At 38.7% G+C, this 24090-nt stretch overlaps 1 long non-coding RNA gene across 1 annotated transcript in view; it reads left to right on the top strand.

Moving 5' to 3' along the window:
- The window catches only part of LOC130362356 (uncharacterized), a 157159-nt gene that overhangs the window by 50455 nt on the left and 82614 nt on the right, over positions 1–24090 (top strand). Inside the window, exon 2 of the long non-coding RNA XR_008891377.1 lies at positions 19915–20046. This is a non-coding gene — a long non-coding RNA (uncharacterized LOC130362356). The remainder of the gene's footprint in view (positions 1–19914; positions 20047–24090) is intronic.

Raw genomic sequence — 24090 nt, 5'->3', positions numbered from 1 at the left:
TGCAGTGCTCTGCGAAGGGTCTCGTTGCAACACAGGGTGGCATTTACTGTTTGGTGTGGTGAAATACTCTGCAGAGGATCACGTTGCAGGGTAGCATATGTTGTGTGTGCTGATGCAGTACTCTGCAGACTGTCTTGTTTCAATATAGTATACAGTAGGGTGCAATGCTCTGTAGAGATATAGCATATGCTACATCCAATTAAATCATAGTATACACAGTGTAATACTCGTTATTTGCACGATCATGGTATCCATACGGTTCATACGCTTGGTTTATAATGGGCATACACGCATTACTGGTACAAGGTGCACACGAGTAGAGCATCTTCACGGTTTGATAACTTCATGAGTTTCTTATTGTCCGTACTCTCATGGTTAATTCATACGCTTATGGCACACTGCTCGTACGCGCATTGTATGTATACAGTTTCATGCGCTAATATCATTATATACGGTACATATACTCACTGACGATACATTCACAGCATTTATTCTGTGCAAACTCGTTTATGCTGTTCACCTCATGGTGGTTCTCTCACTCGCTGGTGTTTTACACGGTCCAATAACTTGGCATTTATGCTGTTCACATATTCTTGGCATGTTCACGGTGTTACGTTCTTTCTACCATGTTACATTCATGGCAATCAAACACCTCGTAATTATCACTGGTTCATACGCTCAAAGTATCATTCGGTTCATATGTTAAAGGTATTTCATACTGGTTACGGCAGTATACTGCCTATAGCAATTATACGGGTCATATACTCATGGCAGTTATAGTGGTCACACGCTCACGGTTCTTAAGTTGTCACATGTTCACCGCATTCATACACGCAGGTTTCATACGCTCATGGCAGTTATATTGGTCACACGGTTATGGTTTTGTTTTGTTTCACACGTTCATCGCATTCATACACGCAGGGTTCACACGCTCATGGCAGTTATATTGGTTACACGGTCATGGTTTTGTTGTTCACACGTTCACCGCATTCATGCACGCAGGTTTCATACGCTCATGGCAGTTATATTGGTCACACGGTTATGGTTTTGTTGTTCACACGTTCATCGCTTTCATACACGCAGGGTTCATACGCTCATGGCAGTTATATTGGTTACACGGTCATGGGTTTTGTTGTTCACATGTTCACCGCATTCATACACGCAGGTTTCATACGGTTCTCACACATAGTGTCATGCTGTTTCGTGCAGTTGTGGCCACGCGCTCATAGCATGTTCACAGCATTATACTGGTCATAGCACTCATACCTCATAGCGTCATACCACATATTAATTCGTAGCACATATGCTCAACGCTTATACTGCACATGTACTTGTAGCATTTCTACTGCACATACACATGGCCTACATCAGGCATATACGCTCTTAGCATTGATACCGCAAGTATACTCATAGCATTATACTGCTCATAGTATCATACCACTATACGCTCATAGCATTTATACCACATATACGCTCATTGTATTCATACCACAGACATGTTCACGTCATGTATATTGCACATAGAATTGTAGCAATACACTACACGGACATTCGTAGCATTCATTCTGTACATACGATGGTAGTAATTATTATGCTGACACGTTGTAGTACTTATTCTGCGTACATGTAGCATTCATTCTGTTATGTTCTCTGCACTAACATCCATAGTGTTTACTGTACATGGGTAATGGTATTTATTCTGCATGTTCATCCATAGCGTCTACACTACACACATGCTCCCGTAGCTTTTACTGTATGTATGTTTATAACATTCATTCTGTGTATTCCTGCAAAGTCTTTTATACGGAAAGTTCACTCAGGTTTGTCAGGATGTAGCCATATTGCCTGACTCCTCTTCAGGTTAAGGGGTCAATGTTGGTTGCTACTGACTCGTTCAGAGCAATCGCATTGTTGTTTATTGTCATGACCTGAAAAGTTCTCAGGTCAGATACAACCTCCTCTGTTGTATTTCACGACTACGTTATCAGTTAGTTATAGTACACATATTCAACTATCCGGCACAGGTACTCGTTCAAAGGGCGGTCATCATTTTAGTGGCACTAATCGGCTGTTCAATACCCGGTCACCTGACTCGTTCCTTCAGGGGTTGAATCGCGGTTGTTACTGACTCACATTCAGAGCAACCAATTTCAGGAATACTCACAATGTTAACCTGTTGCCTGACTCCTCTTCAGGTTAAGGGGTAATGTCAGTTGCTACTGACTCGTATTCAGAGCAATTTTGTCGCTGGTGTATTTGTTATGACCTGACACGTTTTCAGGTCAGATACAACCTAGTCTGTTGTATTTCTCGATTACGTTATTTCGTTATAGTACACAGATTCAACTATCTGGCATAGTTGCTCGTTACGCTCATATTTTGGTTACGTTCATAGCTTTATTTTGTTGTACTGCACATGGGTAATAGTTTTTCTGCATTTCCATCCTTAGAGTCTACACTACACATATGCTCCCGTAGCTTTACTGTACTCATGCTCATAGCTTTCATACTGCATATTCGTGCATAGTGTTTATACGGAAAGCTTACACAGCTTTGTTAGGATGTTGCCCTATTTGCCTGACTCCTTCAGCTTAAGGAGTTAATGTCGGTTGCTACCGACGAATTTTTAGAGCAATTACATTGTGGTTTATTGTCACGACCTGACACGTTCTCAGGACAGATACAGCCTCCTCCATGGTATTTCACGACCACGTTATCAGTTACGTATAGTAGACATATTCAACTATCCGGCATAGTTGCACGTTGCCTTTTATCTTTTTAGATATATGTTTACACTTTATTTTCTAGGCATGTATGCGGTACTCATAATGGTGTTAGAGCATAAATTCATAACGTTCCTTACGTTTTCATGGTACTTACGCTCCCGGCTTGTGTATGATACATGCACCAGTACACAGCATTTGTTGCATACTACCATAGTTGTATGCGGGTAGGTTGTTATGTGCATTCGTTCCTAGTGTTGAATAGCAGATGCACCTCTGGCTGTACATATATTTACAATACACGATTACAGTATTCATATGAGGGACATTTATCAATGTTTGCTTATGTATTCTTTTTTTTTTTAGTAATTTTTTCCTTACTTTTTTTTTTTGGCTTATGTGTGACTTATTTATCAACTGGTTTCAGCCTGTTGATAATTTTCTTTCACGTAAGCAATGTTTACTTTTTTACTTTGGTAGTAGCTTTTTCTGCTCCATGTTTGAGCTGGAGTAAATTTAGTCAATTTTTAACGCTGTTGCAATTTTGTTTTTGCGCAGATGCGACTGTCGCAGTTAATAAATACCCGTAGTCCATTTTAAAATTATTACTACATAGTAAATTTTAGGCAAACTTGCTTTTCTCTCTTTCGAGTCAAAATGTCGCACGAAAAATAGCGTAGTCGCAGTTGCGACAATTTCGCGACAATTATAGTAAAGAAAACCTGACTAAACCCGTTGATAAATGTCCATAATAGTGCTTATATTCATTGCAGATATATCGAGCACATATTCTTAAACCTCCCAGGTCTGCAGGGGGGATGCACCACATAGGTTATTGTTACAGACATGTCTCAGAGCAATAACATATTGAGTAGCGACTTTTAGTTTGGTATACTGTTAGCAGGTTATGCCGTACATACGGTTAACATGTTTCCTGCGGTGCACACAGGGGAGGTAGATCATTTGCTTACGGTATTGGACACTATTGGTCATTTTTGTTACTGACACGCCTTCAGAACAACACACCAGCTTCATACAGGTATCTTGTCATGAATACTCATAATGTTACCCTGTTGCCTGACTCCTCTTCAGGTTAAAAGGGGTAATGCCAGTTGCTACTGACTCGTTTTCAGAGCAATTTTGTCGTGTGTTATATTTGTTATGACCTGACACGTTTTCAGGTCAGATACAACCTCGATGACGTTATCATTTCGTTATAGTACACAGATTCAACTATCCGGCATAATTGCACGTTCTCTTTTAAGGAGGGCCAGCATTTAGTTGCAGATATATTGTGTATTTAATACATAGTTACATGACTCATTTCTTTAGGATCGGGGATTGAATCGTGGTTGCTGCTGTCTCATTTCAGAGCAATTGATTTGACATGGTTATGTAGGTAATCTGACACGTTTCAGATAGCATACAATCTCAATATGGCATTTCACACTTACGTATTTGAAGAAAAAAAAAGTGGTTTACAAAGACCTGTGACGTTTACAGGCACGATGATTTCACAAAGACCTGTCATGTCTACAGGCTCGATGGTTCCGCGGGGACCTGTGACGGGTTCAGGCACGACGGTGTCACAAAGACCTGTCAGGTCTACAGGCATGATGGTTCACTTAAACACTGGTCACGTCTACAGGTACATTGCTCTCGCAGGGAGCTGTCATCTGCAACGGGTCATCACTTCCAAGTCCAGTTGGGTCAGTACAGTGGCTAGTTAGGTATGTCTGTTGTTACAGTCTCAATCGGGTAAGGTGCCTTCTTGAACCTTGTCAGGCGACATGACCCACACGGTCTATCAGGTAGATAGGTATTTCTTGTCATTTACCTGTCAGTTTAGTTTTTGCCTCTTAAATAGCAGAGGATTGGTGCTTGTCAGACCTGCCATGAAGTTAGCCTTTCCGTGTCCATTTGAAGTAATGTCACAAGTAGGGATGATGATAGGTATAGTTCAGTTAGTATATTTGGCAGGGAAGGTTATTCTCAGGTTGATTCTTTACAGATGGACGTTACTACCACGCTTTCAAAGGTATGGTTACCACCTCTAGTAGTCACTAGTTGGTCAGGGCTACTCTTTCAGCACACTAGGTATAGTCTACATGCTGGATGTAGGATGTTTTATTTCAGGAATTGTATTCAACCTAGCATGGTTGCTTTTTGCCCTCTATAGGCGTGCCCTCATTGCGCGGTTATGGCACAACTCAGACCGCTATGCTAGGGTAAGACCTTGTATAGGTATGTAGGCAATCTTTCCTGTCACTAGTACACGTATAGAGCCCCGATCACAAGTATAAAGCCTGATGGGCTGTATTTGTGCGAGGGGCGGAAGTAATTATCGCTCCCTGCACTTCCAGGTGGGGCTTATTGGCAACAGGTGGGGGCGTGTGTATATAACTTCCCCTCTCCTACAGGGGCGGAGCACATGTCGTTTGTGGAACCCTCCCAACCCTCCCTTATCTTATTCCTTCACTATAGTGCATGCCCTCTATAGGCGTGCCCTCATTGCGCGGTTATGGCACAACTCAGACCGCTATGCTAGGGTAAGACCTTGTATAGGTATGTAGGCAATCTTTCCTGTCACTAGTACACGTATAGAGCCCCGATAACAAATACTTTTCTCCAAAAGGAGGAAGAAAATATATTCTTTAGATCATATTTTATCAAAAAATTTTTTCTTTTTTCTTACGCAGACACTTTCGTAGTGAAGTTACAATTTTCTGATACATTTGAGTACTAAGAATAATTCCCTTTTTGCTATATTCTATTTGCTGTCTACCTACATAATAATGAATAATTTTATTTTGTTTAGAAATTTTTGTAGGAAATAAAGTCAGTATTATAAGTATTACCCTTTGGATATATAGAGATTCGTACTGTGGTACATATTTGCTAAGTCTGAGTACATTTATTTATATATGCTATTAATTATATTCATTTTTTTGTTTTTTCCTCCTTTCTTTTCTCCTGTTCTCTTTTCTTTCTCGTATACAGTGCATATGGGGTGCATCCATTATTATGCTGGAGTCTTCCTGTTGAGACCTCCGCTGAGATTGATTAATTTTTATATACAAAAATACATTTTTCTACGATTTTTCCTATATGCATTTTTTTCTGTATCGGAAGGACAGGAGATGAAGAGAAAGAAAGGAGAATGACTCTTCACGAAGATCTAAATCGACATTGTAGAATTGAAGATAACAAAGAAAAAACTTTTTGTATTTTTTTATATGTGATTTTAATGTTTATTTTGTATGACATGTTCACATTGCAGGATATTGTTCCCCTGCGGTTTTTATTGTTATCTTGGGATTTGGGTTGGAGGGGTAGGGGTTAATCATCCTGGTTCATTCCGGGATGGGAACCCCACCCCTTCCCCCTATAAATGACATCTACCTATGTCTGTTCTTTGTACGATTAAGGCTACGCACTGTGGACAAAACGCGTCACCTGTTTGTCATGTTGGCTAATTGCTGAATAAACTTCCAAGAATTGCTTGAACTTCCACGCTGGACATTGCCTTTTGTCTTTGCTGTTGCTCTGGATCGAGGGTCCGGTCCTGGTCTTGTGTCGTGGAACGGGCGAGAGGGAGAGCTGTGTCTACCATTGTTTGCTTTGCTCCAGGTTTAAAATAGTTCACTACTTAGATGTAGGTATGTGGTATGCACTTATGAGGGCAGAAAAATGTGCTACAGTACATCTAAAAACTCTATACTTTTGTAAAACACCAGCCGGTGTTTACTTTTTTGTCCTTTCACAGTATGTAGGCCCTTGACACATTAACAGGTAAAAAATAGTACACTACTTAGACATACGTATGTGGTATGCACTTATGAGGGCAGAAAAAAGTTCTACATTACGCCTAAAAGCTCTGTATTTTTGTAAAACACCAGCCGATGATTACTTTTGTCTGTCCTTTCACAGTATGTAGGCCCTTGACAGATTAACAGGTACAAAATAGTACACTACTTAGATGTACGTATATTGTATGCACTTATGAGGGCAGAAAAATGTGCTACAGTACCCTTAAACAAACTTATTTTTGTAAAACACCAGCAGTACACAACAGTGCTGCAGCCAAAAAAAAGCTGTGTACTAAACACAAAATTGCACTCTGTCAAAGACTATTAGGAATGGACTGCTGGGTATTATACCGTCTACAGACTAGTATAGCATTCACGGGCGGATCCCTCCAAGGAACAGCACAGGAATCAAACTGGCGCTCACAACTTCAGGTGCAAAATGTTCTTTATTTCCCGGCATGCAACGCGTTGTGCTGGAGAACCAGCTTCATCAGGCAAGTTAGTAAAGGGACGTACTGGGGGTATGTATACATAGAAACATTAACCCATACAATGCTGGAACAAACCATATGGGGAAAAATAAGCATAGAGAGCCATCACACATAAAAAATATATAAGTATGTACATACACATTTATTGATGTAGTAGTACAAATGGTAAAAAAGTGGAATAAAAAAGTCATGAAATAAGGTGGATAATGCTACACAGCGTTCTCAATCATTTCATTTAATCCATCAGGAAAAAGGGAACAAAGAGAAAAAATCCAGTAGGATTCTCTATTGATTAATCTTTGAAATCGATTTTTTACAGTAGATGGAATAACTTCAATAATCTTCAGTTTCAAACAATCAAAATTGCCTGCATGGATCAAACAGACATGTCGGGAGACGCCGTGCAGCATAAACCGCCCTCGTATATTGGACCGATGTTTATTCATACGGGACCGCACCGTCTGAACGGTGCGGCCCACATACTACATATTGCATGTACAGGATAACAGGTAAATCGCATAGCTGCTTTCGCAGCTATATAAATCCTTAATAGAGAACACTTTTTTTGAAACATTAGACATAAAGCTATTACCTGTGTCTATCATATTACAGCATTTGCATCTAACTTTCTTGCAACAGACAGTGCCATTAACCTGTTTTGTAAAGTCAAGTGAATTGGACTGGTTTGTCCTCAGACAATCACTGGGGGAGACGAGATTCCGCAGATTTCTAGCTCTGCGAAATGTAACACCCGGGTGGTCTGCTAAGATATCCTTTAAGATCGGATCCCCCTTTAATATGTGCCAGTGTTTATTGAATATTGTTTTAATCTGGGGTGCTGCACAATTAAAATTAGTAATAAAATTGTGACTATAGCAACTATTCAACTTTTTATTTGGGGGCTCATCATTAGTAGTATTGGTGAAATTTTTTGGGGTAATTAAATCATTTTGATTTAGCATTTTTGCTCGGTTGTAAGCTTTATTAAGAATGGATTTAGGGTAATTTTTTTTCTTTAAAACGGCTCTGCAGAATACGGGACTGCTCCAAAAAAATCAGTGCCAGAGGTACAATTTTTTTTGATTCGCAAATACTGCCCATAGGGCACATTAAGAATCCATTGTGGGTAGTGGGAATTATTGAAGTCCAGCAGGCTGTTAATATCAACAGGTTTAAAGTGTGTTTTAGTTTTTATACCACCATCAGAATCCTTACTGAGTTAAAGATCAAGGAAATCAATAGAAGAAGAAGAACAGTGTAAGGTGAATTTTAATCCCCAAGTATTCAAATTAAGAGAATCGACAAAATCTTGAGCTTGAAGGGACGAGCCTGTCCAAATGATAAATAAATCATCAATAAATCGGCTATAGAAGGCGATATATTGATTAAAGGCAGGGGACTGTGCGATATGAGAGGACTCGAAAGGCCCCATTACCAAGTTTGCGTAACTAGGGGTGAATCGAGTCCCCATAGCACAGCCCCTGCATTGTCTATAAATGATCTCATTAAAAGTGAAAATATTGTGTTCTAAAATAAAGAGAATAGAATCAATAATAAAACGTGCTTGGGTGGACGAAAAATCACCATCAGAGCAAAGAACTTCTTTAATAGCACCTAAACCAATAGGGGTGATAATATTGGAGTAAAGTGCACAAACATCCAGTGTTAGAAACAAAAAATGTGTGGGAAAGATAGTGTTAGTGACTTCCCTGATTAACTGTGTGGAATCTTTAAGATAAGAAGGGAGTGATAGAACAAACGGTTGTAAAAACAAATCAATATAGTGTGAAAGATTACAAGTGAGGGAACCCACACCAGAAATAATAGGTCGACCTGGGGGAAAAACTAAAGATTTGTGTAGTTTAGGCAAATAATAAAATAAGGGTAATGAACAATTTTTCACTAACAGAAAATCACGTTCTTTTTTTATTTAGTAAATTGTTATCAATAGCACTTTTTATTAATAAATGATATTCCAAATAATACAAAGAAGAGGGATCATTAATTAAAACTTCATAGTACTCCTTGTCAGAGAGGATTCTAATGGCTTCATCAATATATGCGGCTCTATCTAAAACTGCTATTCCACCCCCCTTATCAGCGGGGCAGATAATTACGGATGAATTATCCTGTAAGCTCTTAGTGACCTGTCGTTCAGATAAATTTAGATTGTCTTGTGTCTTCCCAAAATTGTAACTGTCTCGCAAAGTGCAGAGTTCTCTCGAAACAATATGATACAAAGTCTCCACATAAGGGCCCTTATTATGAATAGGGTAAAAAGATGAAGGGGGGAATACCTTTACGTGTTTAATGTCACCATCACTAAGGGCAACCGGGTCGGGTGGAACACCCGTGTCGAAGCCCACCAAATGAGAACCATCAGTCGCAATATTGCGTTTGTTTATAAGAGAAAAAATGTCTACTAAGAGTAAATTTTTGTATAAAACGATTTAGATCTAAAAATAACTGGAAATTGTTTGGTAAAGAAACTGGGCAAAAAGAGAACCCTTTAGATAATAAATCAATTTCATTTTGAGCCAAGACATAAGAGGATAAATAAAAAAATCCTAATTTTACTGTCTCTAACCATATTATCAGGAATAGTCACCTCCAATTCTGTATTCATTACAACAGTTTTTGGTTTTTCTTTGTATCCGGACTGGGTCCCTTTGGATTTAAATTTTCTTCCACCCCTACAACCTCGGTGCCGAATTTTCTTTTTATTGATTTTACTGGAAAGTATTGGGTAATGCGATTTAATGTTACACACTCCTCCAATTGTTGGAGTGTCACAGTGCTGGCAATTATAGGACGGGAGCCTAAAAAAAGACTAGAATCTAAACTGGCTCCTGTCGGGCTCTGAGTGAGGGTATAAGAAGAAATGTCATGCGAATGCTTTCATTGTGTTGCCAGGAACGGCTGCCTAATTTTACCCGTCAAGGGTCATCTTCAAGCTTACACCATAGTTGTACTTGGTCTTAGTACAACTCACCTCGGTGAGCAGTATTATATATCTTTTCCACAACATTGTATTATGACGTTATCACACTAGGAGCGCTTTCCCTCTTGTCTATTGTTGCTGTTTAAAGGTCCCTCCCCTTGGATTCCACCTCACCTTGTGGTTAGTCCGCCTCCTCTACAGGTGACGTTTTTTGTTTTTTATTTATTTCCTCTTTTGATTTTAATATGGATTTCTTATTGGATCGAGATTCCGCACGGGATATCATTATCTCTCAGCTCATTGGTAACGATGTAGTATAGAGATTACCTGAACCTGAACATAATCGTGAGACAATATCCGAACTGGACATTAAGACTTTGAATGAACTGTTTAAGCAATATGAGGATATCTGCAAGTTGGAAATCCAGCAAAGTATCGATGTGCTGTTTTTATCTAGATATGTGGCCAACCATATTTTCCCTAAAGGTCTTCGACCGCCGATTGAATCTTCATTTCCTAATGATGTTGTCTTCTCCCGTGATTGGGAGACTTTTCTTGAGACATGTTCACAAGGCATAATTGAGCGACTGCAAACTAAAAGAAGCAGTCTCTGTAAAAATGATCTTCAATCTGCACAAAATATTAGAGTTTTATTAATAACTTTTAGTCAGTATGGGATTATTTTTTAAATGGATACTGCTGTTTTAAACTCAAGAAGTTTGAGCTTGATATTCTCAAAAAAAGCACACAAATTTAATAGAGATAAAAATGATTATGCCTGTGGGCAAGTTCGTAAGTGGCCCAGGTATAATCATATTAACCCTAAACAAGTTAATATCCATTGTAACAAGGTTTCAAGTGTCCCTTTGGTTCCACCCTCAGCTGGTATTCAAACAGTTGATAGGGTTGATCCGTTTTCGGCTCAATCCGTTTTTGAAGAAATGGAAAAAAATGCAGGTCCTAACATAGACCCAAATACTAATGATGTGAACAATGTTACAATTCCATGTCCTGTGGATGTGAATTTAAAACCACAAAATTTGGGAGCAGTCCCTAAAAGATATTCCAGTACGTCCCAGAATGGTTGTTCTAACATCTCCAGGAACAACCATTTTAAAGGGAAACACTCCATGAAAAATCAGCATGAGACTAGATCTCCCTCCAATGGTAGTCGTATGATTTATAATTCTAGATTCCATAAAAAACAAAATATATTAAAAGTTCCTATGAACTCTCACTTATCATCCCTTTCTAGTGGCACAATATTACCATCAGATAATTACGCTGCACCTATTAATACTGCATCCTCAAATACTACTGCGGCATCTGATGTTATGACTACCAACCTGATTTCTTTTGGGGAAGGGGCACAACATGTCACCCCCATACTGCAAAATGTGAATCCAGCTCAATCTGGATTACAACAACAACAAAAAGATTTAGCTTCCAACAAACCGCAACATGTGAACTCAGTTCACACACCAGACTCACCTACGATGGGACCTGTTTGTGATGAATTCTCATTAGAAGAATTTAGTCTAAATAGTTCAATTCTTACGGTATTGTTATGACATTTCTTCTTCTACCCTCACTCAGAGCCGACAGGAGCCAGTTTAGATTCTAGTCTTTTTTTAGGCTCCCGTCCTATAATTGCCAGCACTGTAACACTCCAACAATTGGAGGAGTGTGTAACATTAAATCGCATTACCCAATACTTTCCAGTAAAATCAATAAAAAGAAAATTTGGTACCGAAGTTGTAGGGGAGGTAGAAAATTTAAATCCAAAGGGACCCAGTCCGGATCCAAAGAAAAACAAAAACCTGTTGTAATGAATACAGAATTGGAGGCGACTATTCCTGATAATATGGTTAGAGACACTCATGGTAAAATTAGGATTTTTAATTTATCCTCTTATGTCTTGGCTCAAAATGAAATTGATTTATTATCTAAAGGGTTATCTTTTTGCTCAGTTTCTTTACCAAACAATTTCCAGTTATTTTTAGATCTAAATAGTTTTATACGAAAAATAACTCTTCGTAGACATTTTTCTCTTATAAACAAACTCAATATTGCGACTGATGGTTCTCATTTAGTGGGCTCCGACAAGGGCGTTCCACCTGACCCGATTGCCCTTAGTGATGGTGACATTAAACACGTAAAGGTATTCCCCCTTCATATTTTTACCCTATTCATAATAAGGGCCGTTATGTGAAGACTTTTTATCATATTGTTTCGAGAGAACTCTGCACTTTGTGAGACAGTTACAATTTTGGGAAGACACAAGACAATCTAAGTTTAGCTGAATGACAGGCCATTAAGAGTTTACAGGATAATTCCTCCCTAATTATCCACCCCGCTGATAAGGGGAATGGAATAGTAGTTTTAGATAGAGCCGCATATATTGATGAAGCCCTCAGAATCCTCTCTGACAAGGAGTACTATGAAGTTCTATTTCATGATCCCTCTTCTTTGTATTATTTGGAATATAATTTATCAATAAAAAGTGCTATTGATAACAACTTACTAAATAAAAAAGAACGTGATTTTCTGTTAGTGAAAAATTGTTCATTACCCTTATTTTATTATTTGCCTAAACTACACAAATGTTTAGTTTTTCCCCCTGGTCGACCTATTATTTCTGGTGTGGGTTCCCTCACTTGTAATCTTTCACACTATATTGATTTGTTTTTACAACCGTTTGTTCTATCACTCCCTTCTTATCTTAAAGATTCCACACAGTTAATCAGGGAAGTCACTAACACTATGTTTCCCACACATTTTTTGTTTCTAACACTGGATGTTTGTGCACTTTACTCCAATATTATCACCCCTATTGGTTTAGGTTCTATTAAAGAAGTTCTTTGCTCTGATGGTGATTTTTCGTCCACCCAAGCACGTTTTATTCTTGATTCTATTCTCTTTATTTTAGAACACAATATTTTCACTTTTAATGAGATCATTTATAGACAATGCAGGGGCTGTGCGATGGGGACTCGATTCACCCCTAGTTACGCAAACTTGGTACTGGGGCGTTTCGAGTCCTCTCATATCGCACAGTCCCCTGCCTTTAATCAATATATCACCTTCTATAGGCGATTTATTGATGATTTATTTATCATTTGGATAGTCTCGTCCCTTGAAGCTCAAGATTTTGTAGATTCTCCTAATTTGAATACTTGGGGATTAAAATTCACCTTACACTGTTCTTCTTCTTCTATTGATTTCCTTGATCTTCAACTCAGTAAGGATTCTGATGGCGGTATAAAAACTAAAACACACTTTAAACCTGTTGATATTAACAGCCTGCTGGACTTCAATAATTCAATACCCACAATTAATTCGTAATGTGCCCTATGGGCAGTATTTGCGAATCAAAAAAAATTGTACCTCTGACACTGATTTTTTTGGAGCAGTCCGGCTCTGCAGAGCCGTTTTAAAGAAAAAAATTACCCTAAATCTGTTCTTAATAAAGCTTACAACCGAGCAAAAATGCAATATCAAAATGATTTAAATACCCCAAAAAATGTACCAATACTACTAATGATGAGCCCCCAGTTAGGACAATAGTTAAGAGCAAAAGTAAAAAGTTGAATAGTTGCTATAGTCACAATTTTATTACTAATTTTAATTGTGCAGCACCCCAGATTAAAACAATATTCAATAAACACTGGCACATAGTAAAGGGGGATCCGATCTTAAAGGATATCTTAGCAGACCACCCGGGTGTTACATTTCGCAGAGCTAGAAATTTGCCGAATCTGGTGGCCCCCAGTGATTGTCTGAGGACAAACCAGTCCAATACACTTAACTTTACAAAACAGGTTAATGGCACTGTCTGTTGCAAGAAAGTTAGATGCAAATGCTGTAATATGATAGACACAGGTAATAGCTTTATGTCTAATGTTTCGAAAAAATTGTTCTCTATTAAGGGTTTATATAACTGCGAAAGCAGCTATGCGATTTACCTGTTATCCTGTACATGCGGTATGCAGTATGTGGGCCGCACCCTTCAGACGGTGTGGTCCCGTATGAATAAACATCGGTCCAATATACGAGGGAGGTTTATGCTGCACAGCGTCTCCCGACATGTCTGTTTGATCCATGCAGGCAATTTTGATTGTTTGAAACTGAAGATTATTGAAGTCATTCCATCTACTGTAAAAAATCGATTTCAAAGATTAATCAATAGAGAATCCTACTAGATTTTTTTCTCTATGTTCCCTTTTTCCTGATGGATTAAATGAAATGATTGAGAACACTGTGTAGCATTATCTGCCTTATTTTAATGCCTTTTTTATTCTACTTTTTTATTCCACTTTTTTACCATTTGTACTACTACATCTATAAATGTGTATGTACATACTTATATATTTTTTATGTGTGATGGCTCTCTATGCTTATTTTTCCCCTTATGGTTTGTTCCAGCATTGTATGGGTTAATGTTTCTATGTATAAATACCCCCAGTACGTCCCTTTTCTAACATGCCTGATGAAGCTGGTTCTCCAGCGAAACGCGTTGCATGCCGGGAAATAAAGAAGATTTTGCACCTGAAGTTGTGAGCGCCGGTTTGATTCCTGTGCTGTTCCTTGGAGGGATCCGCTTGTGAATGCTTTACTTGTGTTGCCAGGAACAGCTGCCTAACTTTACCCGTCAAGGGTAATCTTCAAGCTTACACCATAGTTGTACTTGGTCTTAGTACAACTCACCTCGGTGAGCAGTATTATATATCTTTTCCACAAAATTGTATTATGACGTTATCACACAAGGAGCGCTTTCCCTCTTGTCTATTGTTACAGACTAGTATAACCAGCAGATGATTTTTTGTGGAACAAAGACACTGAATTGCGCAGAAAATTATTCCTGCTTCCTCTGGTAAGGTTTATGAAGTTGAAGCAGCTTATTGAAATGTATGAGGCAAAACACAGCTATCTGCCCCTCTCTGTAATACTATGCCGAAGAAAGTGTCTGGAAGGTTAATGCCTACAGCTGCAGTAAAAATCATTTTCAGTGAAAAAAACAATGCTCTCCGTCCACGAGAACGCTGATGTGACTAGGAGAATGTTAAATGCTGCTGGTCTGCACTTTTCTCTGCTGTAACACACACACACAGGCTCTGCATCCTATGATCCTTCTGCAGTGTATTGTAATGAAGTGAGGAGCCGGACTTATGGCTGCAGATTACATAGGGCTGTGACATCACAGGGGTCACTGGCTGCTGATAGGCTGCATCCTGCAAGTGATTCAGGGTCATCCCGCCTACTTCCCTTCCCGCCTTGCCTTCCCAGCGTTCCTTGCCCCATGTACTGACATGTTAATCCGCCATTTTAGATGTCCTGGAGTCTGCACCGCAGAAAATTGAATTTAATGAAGCGATTTGCATTCGCTGGGAATCGAATAATGCCTGAAATTCGTAACAAATTCGGGTTTGTCAGCTTTGATTCACTCATCTCTAATTATGGCATAAGGGACAGGCTGCTGAAAACAGTGTGTCACTATATTATTCTGCTCTAAGTGAGGACAGCATAACCATCATGAGAAGTTCCCTTTAGAAGACTTTTCTTGTATTCTAAAACATCTAAAGAACCCATAGAAGTGATTGAGAATGAATGAGGTTTAAATGAATAAATGAGACTGAAAGCTTTTGTAGTTAGTTTAAATTCACAAACTGTTACAGACCAGGGAACAGCCATATGTTCATAAAGAGCAACACAGTCTTTTAGCTTTCAGCCATGACATATTACCTCCTGCTGGTTTCCTGGAAACCTTCCCATTTTTATTTGGTTACAAAGGACATTGTAAGCTTTGTTTGTTCCATTACCCCTTTCATGAAGATTTAGCTGTAGCCTATAGGCCAGCAACAGTTCAGTCTTGCGAAAGTAAAAAGGCTATGTACATCCAATGTGCACATACAATATATGAAGCACTGTATTGTTTATGGATTTTTTTAATCACCATAAAGCTCTCTATGTCTCACGTATAATTTTTTTTCTACGTTTTTGTGATCCAAACATCTTACTCAATAATATTCTCTCTAGTCATCCATTATTCAATCTATTTTATGATCAAGAACTCGGTGTGAGTTTGAAATGTGTAAAGATGGCCTTTGCTGTTTGCTTTGACTTTTTGAATAAAGTAAAGGTTAACCATGAAGTTGCTATTGCTACTTATTTATGCCTACCAACCAAATTCCATGTTCTTTTTCCCATCATAACCATTTCTTTCTATTTTCCAGTGTCCAATATTGTAATAATAATAATAGTTATTATTATTATTGTTATTAATGTTGTAATTGTTATTATTATTTTTATTATATTTATTCATAGAGTGCTCTTCCAGGGCACCTTACATATGATATGGTGTAAAATACATATAACAAAAACAAAAGTACAATGGATCTGAAATAGTAAATAACAGACTGATATCGAGGGAGAACCCTCTATAAATCTGCATGCAATTGTGTATTCTGGGTTGTCTTTCTGCTGTACTACAGATATCATTAGTATTCTATTTGTACTATTTAAAGCTTAACCATCATTATAACATTCTGGTCTAAATCAGTAGCACACAGCAAAATCTGAATATTTGTAATGGGGAAAGTTACATCTTTTTTTGAATTCTAGAAACTGGTAGTTCCGTTTCATTGCCTGTGCAAAATAAAATTGTGAAATTGTAAAAATTTTACAGCAAGGTAGGGTAAGGATGTAATGGAAATAATAGCCTTTAACCCATTGTTTTATGGAAATAGTATGTGGGAGAAGGCAGGACAGAGCAGCATGTGTGAGACGGATTTGCACACGGCACAGCACTTACATCATATCTATTTCATTTTCAGCCTTTATTCAGCCCACAGTTGAATTTGAGACAGACCGATGCACAGCACACAAAGAAACCCAAGGAAAAACATCTGTTATTTGGATCATATGTGCATAATAAATATACATCATTCAATTTAAGCAGTAACAGTCATTTTTAACTTTAGTATATCTAAAATATATTTTTAATACTATATACTGTATAACAGGACCACATAAATAGATATTATACACTACTATTTGAAATGGTTTATGTTAACTGTGAATTTTTCTATTTAGTATATAGCAACCTAATTTAGCTGACTACATCATTTCATTGTGAATAAAAATGGGGGTATTGATAGGTATCAATAGTTTGCTTCATGAAACTACAGAATATGTAAATAGTTAAAATTAGGAAAGGGAGCATAAAATTGGCCAATAACACTTCAAAGAAATCCCAAAGGCAAAAGTAACAGCTTGTAATGATTTGTTCTTGGGAGATAGAATATATTCATTTGGCTCATGTAAACAGCATGAGGTATTCTTTATAGAGGAGTTCTGTCTTCATATTCGTTTCCTATTTTCCACAGCAAATGGCACATGATAGCAGTACATCTGACTGAATAGATAGAAAACCCAGCAGGATACGTCAGACTAAAACAATGTTCATTAACTAAAGAGCTTGCCTTATGCCTTTCTACATTCAATCTAAATGCTTATCTCACAGTATGAAAAAGGCCAAAGAGCAACATTGATATCCACCTCAGCAGTCATCTCTGTTCAAGTGCCATGATTGCATTAGAGAGAGAAAATAACCTTATTGGCTCTATGCCACAAATCTGATAGGTGACTGAAAAGAGAGGGAGAAGCAGGAGAGAGGTGCCTGTTCTTGTTTACAACTATTCTAGTTACAGTAGCTGCCGATAACTTCTGAAGAGGAAAATGGTAATTGACTATCCATATACTCAATTATAGGTCTGACATTATTGGCAAATTTATTGAAATGTTATAAATTTGTCTGGTGATTATTATATTTCTCCCGTTTCAGAGGGTTAGACCAGTGCTGGACTGTTTGCCAGTAGTACACTTGCAGGCACTTTCTCCCTTAAATGTCTGGTCACACAGCACATGACATAATCCTTTTTGCTATGCCAATGACATAGGGCTAGTGAAAGTGCATTAAACAGGCTGGCACTGTGCTGGGCTAATGATTCACACAGTGCATTACTATAGATGTCATGTTGGGGGGGCGGGTAGGGGCTACTGATTCACTGGGTAAGCAGAAAGGATCATAACAGCAGTAGCACAGTAAGGAAAGTAAATAAGCCTTTAGAGTAAAGGAAAGGGGATATTAGATACAGGAAACAGGATTGTGTACAAACAGCAGGATCAAAGCAAGGAAGGGGCTTCAATAAGCAATGACACTGCTCCTGAGATTTAAGAGTAGCCTTGATTTATAGGGACAATGCAGATCCTCTGTAGCATGGACACTGATTGCAGGCACACAGTTCCTTTCAACTGCACATAGCACCCCACTTCCAGTGTTCTGTCCTGGTCTCTGTGTTACTAAAATGTAAAGGCAAAGCCCCCTTGAAAAGGGAATGAAAAGCTGATTGAAGTGATGTTATACACATAGGGGGACATTTATCAAAGTATTAAGAGCCTTTTTTTTTTTTTTTTACTTATTCTGGGCACACAAAAAGTCACACTTTTTTGGGAGACTTTTATGGGTAAGCAAAAAGTTAAAAACAGCCAAACAAAAATTAGCAAATTTTTTTTTCACATTGTAGTGGTCACAAATTTATGATGTGTTAAAGTTGCAAAACCCTTACAAAAAGTCACACGTCTGCTCCAGGTACAAAACTCCCGGTAATTACATTTAAAAAGTAGCAAAAAAGTCTCAAATATGTCTCAGCTGTGACTTTTTTCCTCTTGCTTATGTGCTCCAAATTTATTAACCCCCTATGATAGTATGATAACCAAAACTAAAGAAAAAATTTTTTTTAAATGCCCTCAGAAGTTGCTTACCAAAGCAAACAATGATAAATGTCCACCTTAGTGTCCAAGACATCAGAGCTAAATTTAGGCCTGCCCCTAAGAAGAGTTAATAATAATTAAAAAAAAAAGGTTTCCTTTTAGCTGGGTTTTGACCTCCCTTCTGTATTTAAATATTAATCTTCTATGTCCTATCATTCGTATATTGAACCGGAATAATTTGCCTTTACTAAAAAGGTATTAATTCAGACATAGCAAGCTACAAAACAAAACATACTTCATGGCTTGGTAAAATTGATACAACCAACATGCTAATATACCCAAAAACTGTGTGATCCTAGGGTCTTTAAATTTTTATAATTTTTTTGTAGAGGTATTACTGTTATATAGTTTTTGGTTTTTTATTAGTACCATTTTGTCATTGATGAGATTATTTGATGAGTTTTAATCAATATTTTTTTCTGGAATGTGATATTACCCAAAACCGACAATTCTACCAATTTTTGTTTTTGTTTGCAGTGATCATCATGTGGGATCAATGACATTATGTATCAATGAATCTGACATTTTTTTTGTTTATCTACCTGCAAATACTCTTTTTGTAACTTTATTGCACAAAGTAAGGAATTCCTGTGTTGTGTATAGGCTTTCCTAAGGTTTTTTTTATATATATCAACTGGCTCCAGAAAGTTAAACAGATATGTAAATTACTTCTATAAAAAAATCTTAATCATTTCAGTACTCATGAGCTTCTGAAGTTGAGTTGTTCTTTTCTGTCTACGTACTCTCTGATGACACGTGTCTCGGGAACCACCCAGTTTAGAAGCAAATCCCCATAGCAAACTTCTTCTAAACTGGGCGGTTCCCGAGACACATGTCATCAGAGAGCACTTAGACAGAAAAGAACAACTCAACTTCAGAAGCTCATAAGTACTGAAAGGATTAATTTACAAATCTGTTTAACTTTCTGGAGCCAGTTGATATATGTATATATATATCAAGTTTTTTCCTGGATAACCCCATTAAACATTGATTTGTATAAACTCCACCTTTTGGATTTTTTTTTTTTTTCTTGAAGCATTTGTCAGTTAAATGTATTTTATTATCTTAATCATTTTTGTACCATTTGGCAATTTATTGATTGTGTTGATTATATCTAGGCCGGAAGAAGGGTTGATTGTAACGCAAAACCGACGGCAGTTGCCTGTTTTCTGAGCGCTGTCAGCATTTGCTAGAAGTCCCACATTACAGAGGAGGTCCGGAGTCCGAGGCCGCAAAACCCGTACTGTAGGGTGAGTGCAGGTTATGTTTCTTTTTGTTATAAAATTATATACTGATGCCTGATTCTCTGTCCTAGCACCACCATGGGTCATAACAGAGACCCTCTCAGCTGTTCCTGGGGTCCTAATAAGAGTGTGAAGATTTATTTTGCTAGTGCCACTATCCATTTATTTCTCTTAGAAGTGGTTAATTATATGTAATTTTGCTAAATTATTTAAGCTCCAGTTTCCAGAAATGTGTAAGCTTTCTGTCTAACATGCACTTTTCTTTCTTCAGCTTGGCCTTAGTTTTATGTAAACTGACAAGAAAATTCTGCATTTTTAGCTATGTTATACACAGTCACTCAAAATGGGTTTCTAAGTAAACTCCAAAACTAGAAAATGTCTATGTATCCACAGTACTAAAAGTAATCTTAGGCTGTAGGTTTCTAATAGGTGTGAGATATCACTATAAATTCACTTGTTATTTTACATTTTTATGTGATTGTAAATTTTGGTTTGCAATTTTATTCTATTTGATCTGTAATTTAAAGACATAATTTAATAGAAACAGATAAAAAAAATTGAATTGAAGAATATAAAATGCAAGCACATATACAATATTAAGTGAATATTTAAGTTGTTCTTCTCTGCAAAAAAATTGAACGCATCTCACTAGATATGTGTCCAATTTGTAATAAATGTGGGTTCAACTTCTGCATATAGTGCTGACTGCTAGGATAAAGGAGAAATAATGTTACTAAAAAGACTTGTTGGCTCAGCCAGGCTTTACTCAGGAAGCATAGATTGACCTCATAGTCAAGAATAGTTGTTAGAACATTTATGGGATATACTAGTGAGTGACATACAATCATTATCTAATTAGAAACAATTTATTTAACCTCTGCTTTAGAACACACATGTACAGGCCAGTCTAAGGTTTGCCAATGAACCTCTGAATAATTCAGAGGTTCTTTGGCAAATGTCAGACAGGACTTTACATGTGCTTTCTTGAGCAGGGGGACCTTTATGGCACTGCAGGATTTTAGTCCTTTGTGGCATAATTTATTACCACTTGCTTTCTTGGTCACTATGATCAGAGCTGCCTTGAGATCATTGATCCTCCCATGTAGTTCTAGACTATTTCCTCACTGTTCTGAAGTTAAGGGAAACTCCAGGACGTGAGAATTTGCATGGAGCCCCCTGACCGAGGGAGAGGGAGGGCTCAGGCTGGTATATGGTACATACATATACCAGCCTGCTCACCACTTCTACAGTGGAGTGAGAGTTTGTTACCTGGAGAACAAGCTGTTTGCCAGGAGAAGATAAGGAATATCAGGGAGTAGGCATGACTTGTAAGCAGCACCAATGTACAAAAAGGGTAGAAAATAAAAGACGTGTGGCTTAAATTGTGGGTGTGGCTTTGTGAGATGGGGTGTGGCCAGACTGATGCACTTACCAGGAGATGAATAAGAAAGAAAGTTCTCTCAGCTCACCTCCTCCACGGTCTGCAAGGACTCGAGCCCGGCCAGGCTTGAAACTTGTAGGTAAATGAAGAAAAGTAGTCCAGCAGTCCCTTAAAACGTAGATCCTTTATTTCGCTTTTCTTTAAAAGTACAGAGCACACACCATCCACCTTCACCTGGTCAGCAAACAGCTCCTATGGACGCGTTTCGAACGCATGCGCGTTCTTGATCACCACCTGGTGATCAAGAACGCGCATGCGTTCGAAACGCGTCCATAGGAGCTGTTTGCTGACCAGGTGAAGGTGGATGGTGTGTGCTCTGTACTTTTAAAGAAAAGCGAAATAAAGGATCTACGTTTTAAGGGACTGCTGGACTACTTTTCTTCATTTACTTACCAGGAGATGCAGAACAGAGCTTGTGGAGTAAGGTACTGGAAGTCCTGTATGCTTGCATGGGACTTAAGACAAAAACCCCATCCTTCAAGGGGGAAGGTTGGGGTTAATTTAGCTATCAAATATTTTTATTTAACATAAAAGTAACATGCGTACAAGGTTTCATAAAAATATCCCCAGCCATTTGGAAGTTATGCTGGAACATACATTTCCCATTTACTTTCATGGGACAAAACCCCCGAACATCACAAATGGGGGCGGGTAAGGGTTAATTTATCTATCCTATGTTTGTAGTTGACATTTTAGTAACATGTACCAAGTTTCATTGAAATATCTTTAGCCATTTGGAAGTGATGCTGGAACATACAATCATACACATGTACAATCACCTGTAATAAACTATCCAACAGAATGTCTTATGAAAAACCCTCTCCACACTATGCCGATGCTGTCTGTCTCTAAGACGTAACCACACATCCAACAGAAGCAGGGCAAAAGTTTGTATGACAATAATTCATTACTGTGCTTACAGGCAAAGCTTGTTTTCCTAAGGCTTCAGATACACATCGATACTTAGCATATATAACTTATCCCTTCTACTCCAGTGATAACAGTGTTATACACATAAGGGGAAATAAAACAAACTGATATCATAAATAAAATACATTAATTATTTTGTGAATATATGACCATCTTGTTATTGTGTGCAAATGAGTGCCAATCAAAGAAAATGGTGTCAGCAGCACTTACTATATACTAGCTGAATACCCGGCGTGGCCCGTTTTTTCCTTCCTAATCCTTGTTGCGGAGGAAAATAAACAAAAGAGGAAGCTTTTGACTTCATATCCCGTTCTCGTATATTGTTGTCATATCCCAACCCCATATCCCGTCCTCATATCCTGACCTCCTATCCCGTCATCATATCTCGACCTTCTATCCCGACCTCCCATCCTGTCCTCCTATCCCGACCTCCTATCCCGTCCTCCTATCCCGTCCTCCTATACCCTCCTCCTATCCCGTCCTCCTATCCCATCATCATATCCCGACCTCTTATCCCATCATCATATCTTGACCTTCTATCCCGACCTCCTATCCCGTCCTCCTATCCTGTCCTCCTATCTCGACCTCCTATCCCGTCCTCCTATCCCGTCCTCCTATCCCATCCTCCTATCTCATCCTCCTATACCCTCCTCCTATCCCGTCCTCCTATCCTGTCCTCCTATCTCGACCTCCTATCCCAACCTTCTATCTCGTCCATCTATCCCGACCTCCTGTCCCGTCCTACTATCTCGACCTCCTATCCGACCTCCTATCCTGACCTCCTATCCCGACATCCTATCCCGTCCCCCTATCCCGACCTCCTATCCCGTCCCTCTATCCAGTCCATCTATCCCGACCTTCTATCTCAACCTCCTATCCCGACCTCCTATCCTGACCTCCTATCCCGACCTCCGATCCCGTCCTCCTATTTCAACCTCCTATCCCGTCCTCCTATCTCGACCTCCTATCCCGATCTCCTATCTCAACCTCCTATCCCAACCTCCTATCCCGTCCTCCTATCCCGACCTCCCATCCAGCCCCCCTATCCAGTCCACCTATCCCGACCTCCTATCTCGACCTCCTATCCCGACCTCCTATCCTGACCTCCTTTCCCGACCTCCTTTCCCGACCTCCGATCCCGTCCTCCTATTTCGACCTCCTATCCCGACCTCCTATCTCGACCTCCTATCCCGACCTCCTATCCCGACCTCCTATCCCGACCTCCTATCATGACCCCCTATCCCGACCTCATATCCCAATCCATAATATGTGTACCAGGTATTGAAATATCTCCAGCCGTCTGGAAGTTATGTGGGAACATAAATTTCCCATTGATTTGCATAGGACTTTAAACAAAAACCCCGACCCTCACAAATGGGGGCAGTTAAGGGTTTAATTAACTATCCTTTATTTTAAGTAGACTCATAAGTAACATGTGACCAAGTATTATCAAAATATCTCCAGCCATTTGGAAGTTATGCAGTAACATATATTTCCCATTGACTTGTATGGGACTTTAAACATAAACCCCGCCCCTGGCAAATGGGGGTGAGTAAGGGTTAAATCACCTATCCTATGTTTGTTGTTGACATATAAGTAACATGTGTGCCAAGTTTCATGTTAATATCTTTAGCCGTTTGGACGTGATGCTGGAACATACACACATACATACATACATA

This window comes from Hyla sarda, chromosome 3 (genome assembly GCF_029499605.1).
Source record: "Hyla sarda isolate aHylSar1 chromosome 3, aHylSar1.hap1, whole genome shotgun sequence".
NCBI classification, from domain to species: domain Eukaryota; kingdom Metazoa; phylum Chordata; class Amphibia; order Anura; family Hylidae; genus Hyla; species Hyla sarda.
Note: the sequence above shows the minus strand (reverse complement) of the source record. Positions and strands in the feature narration are given on the sequence as shown.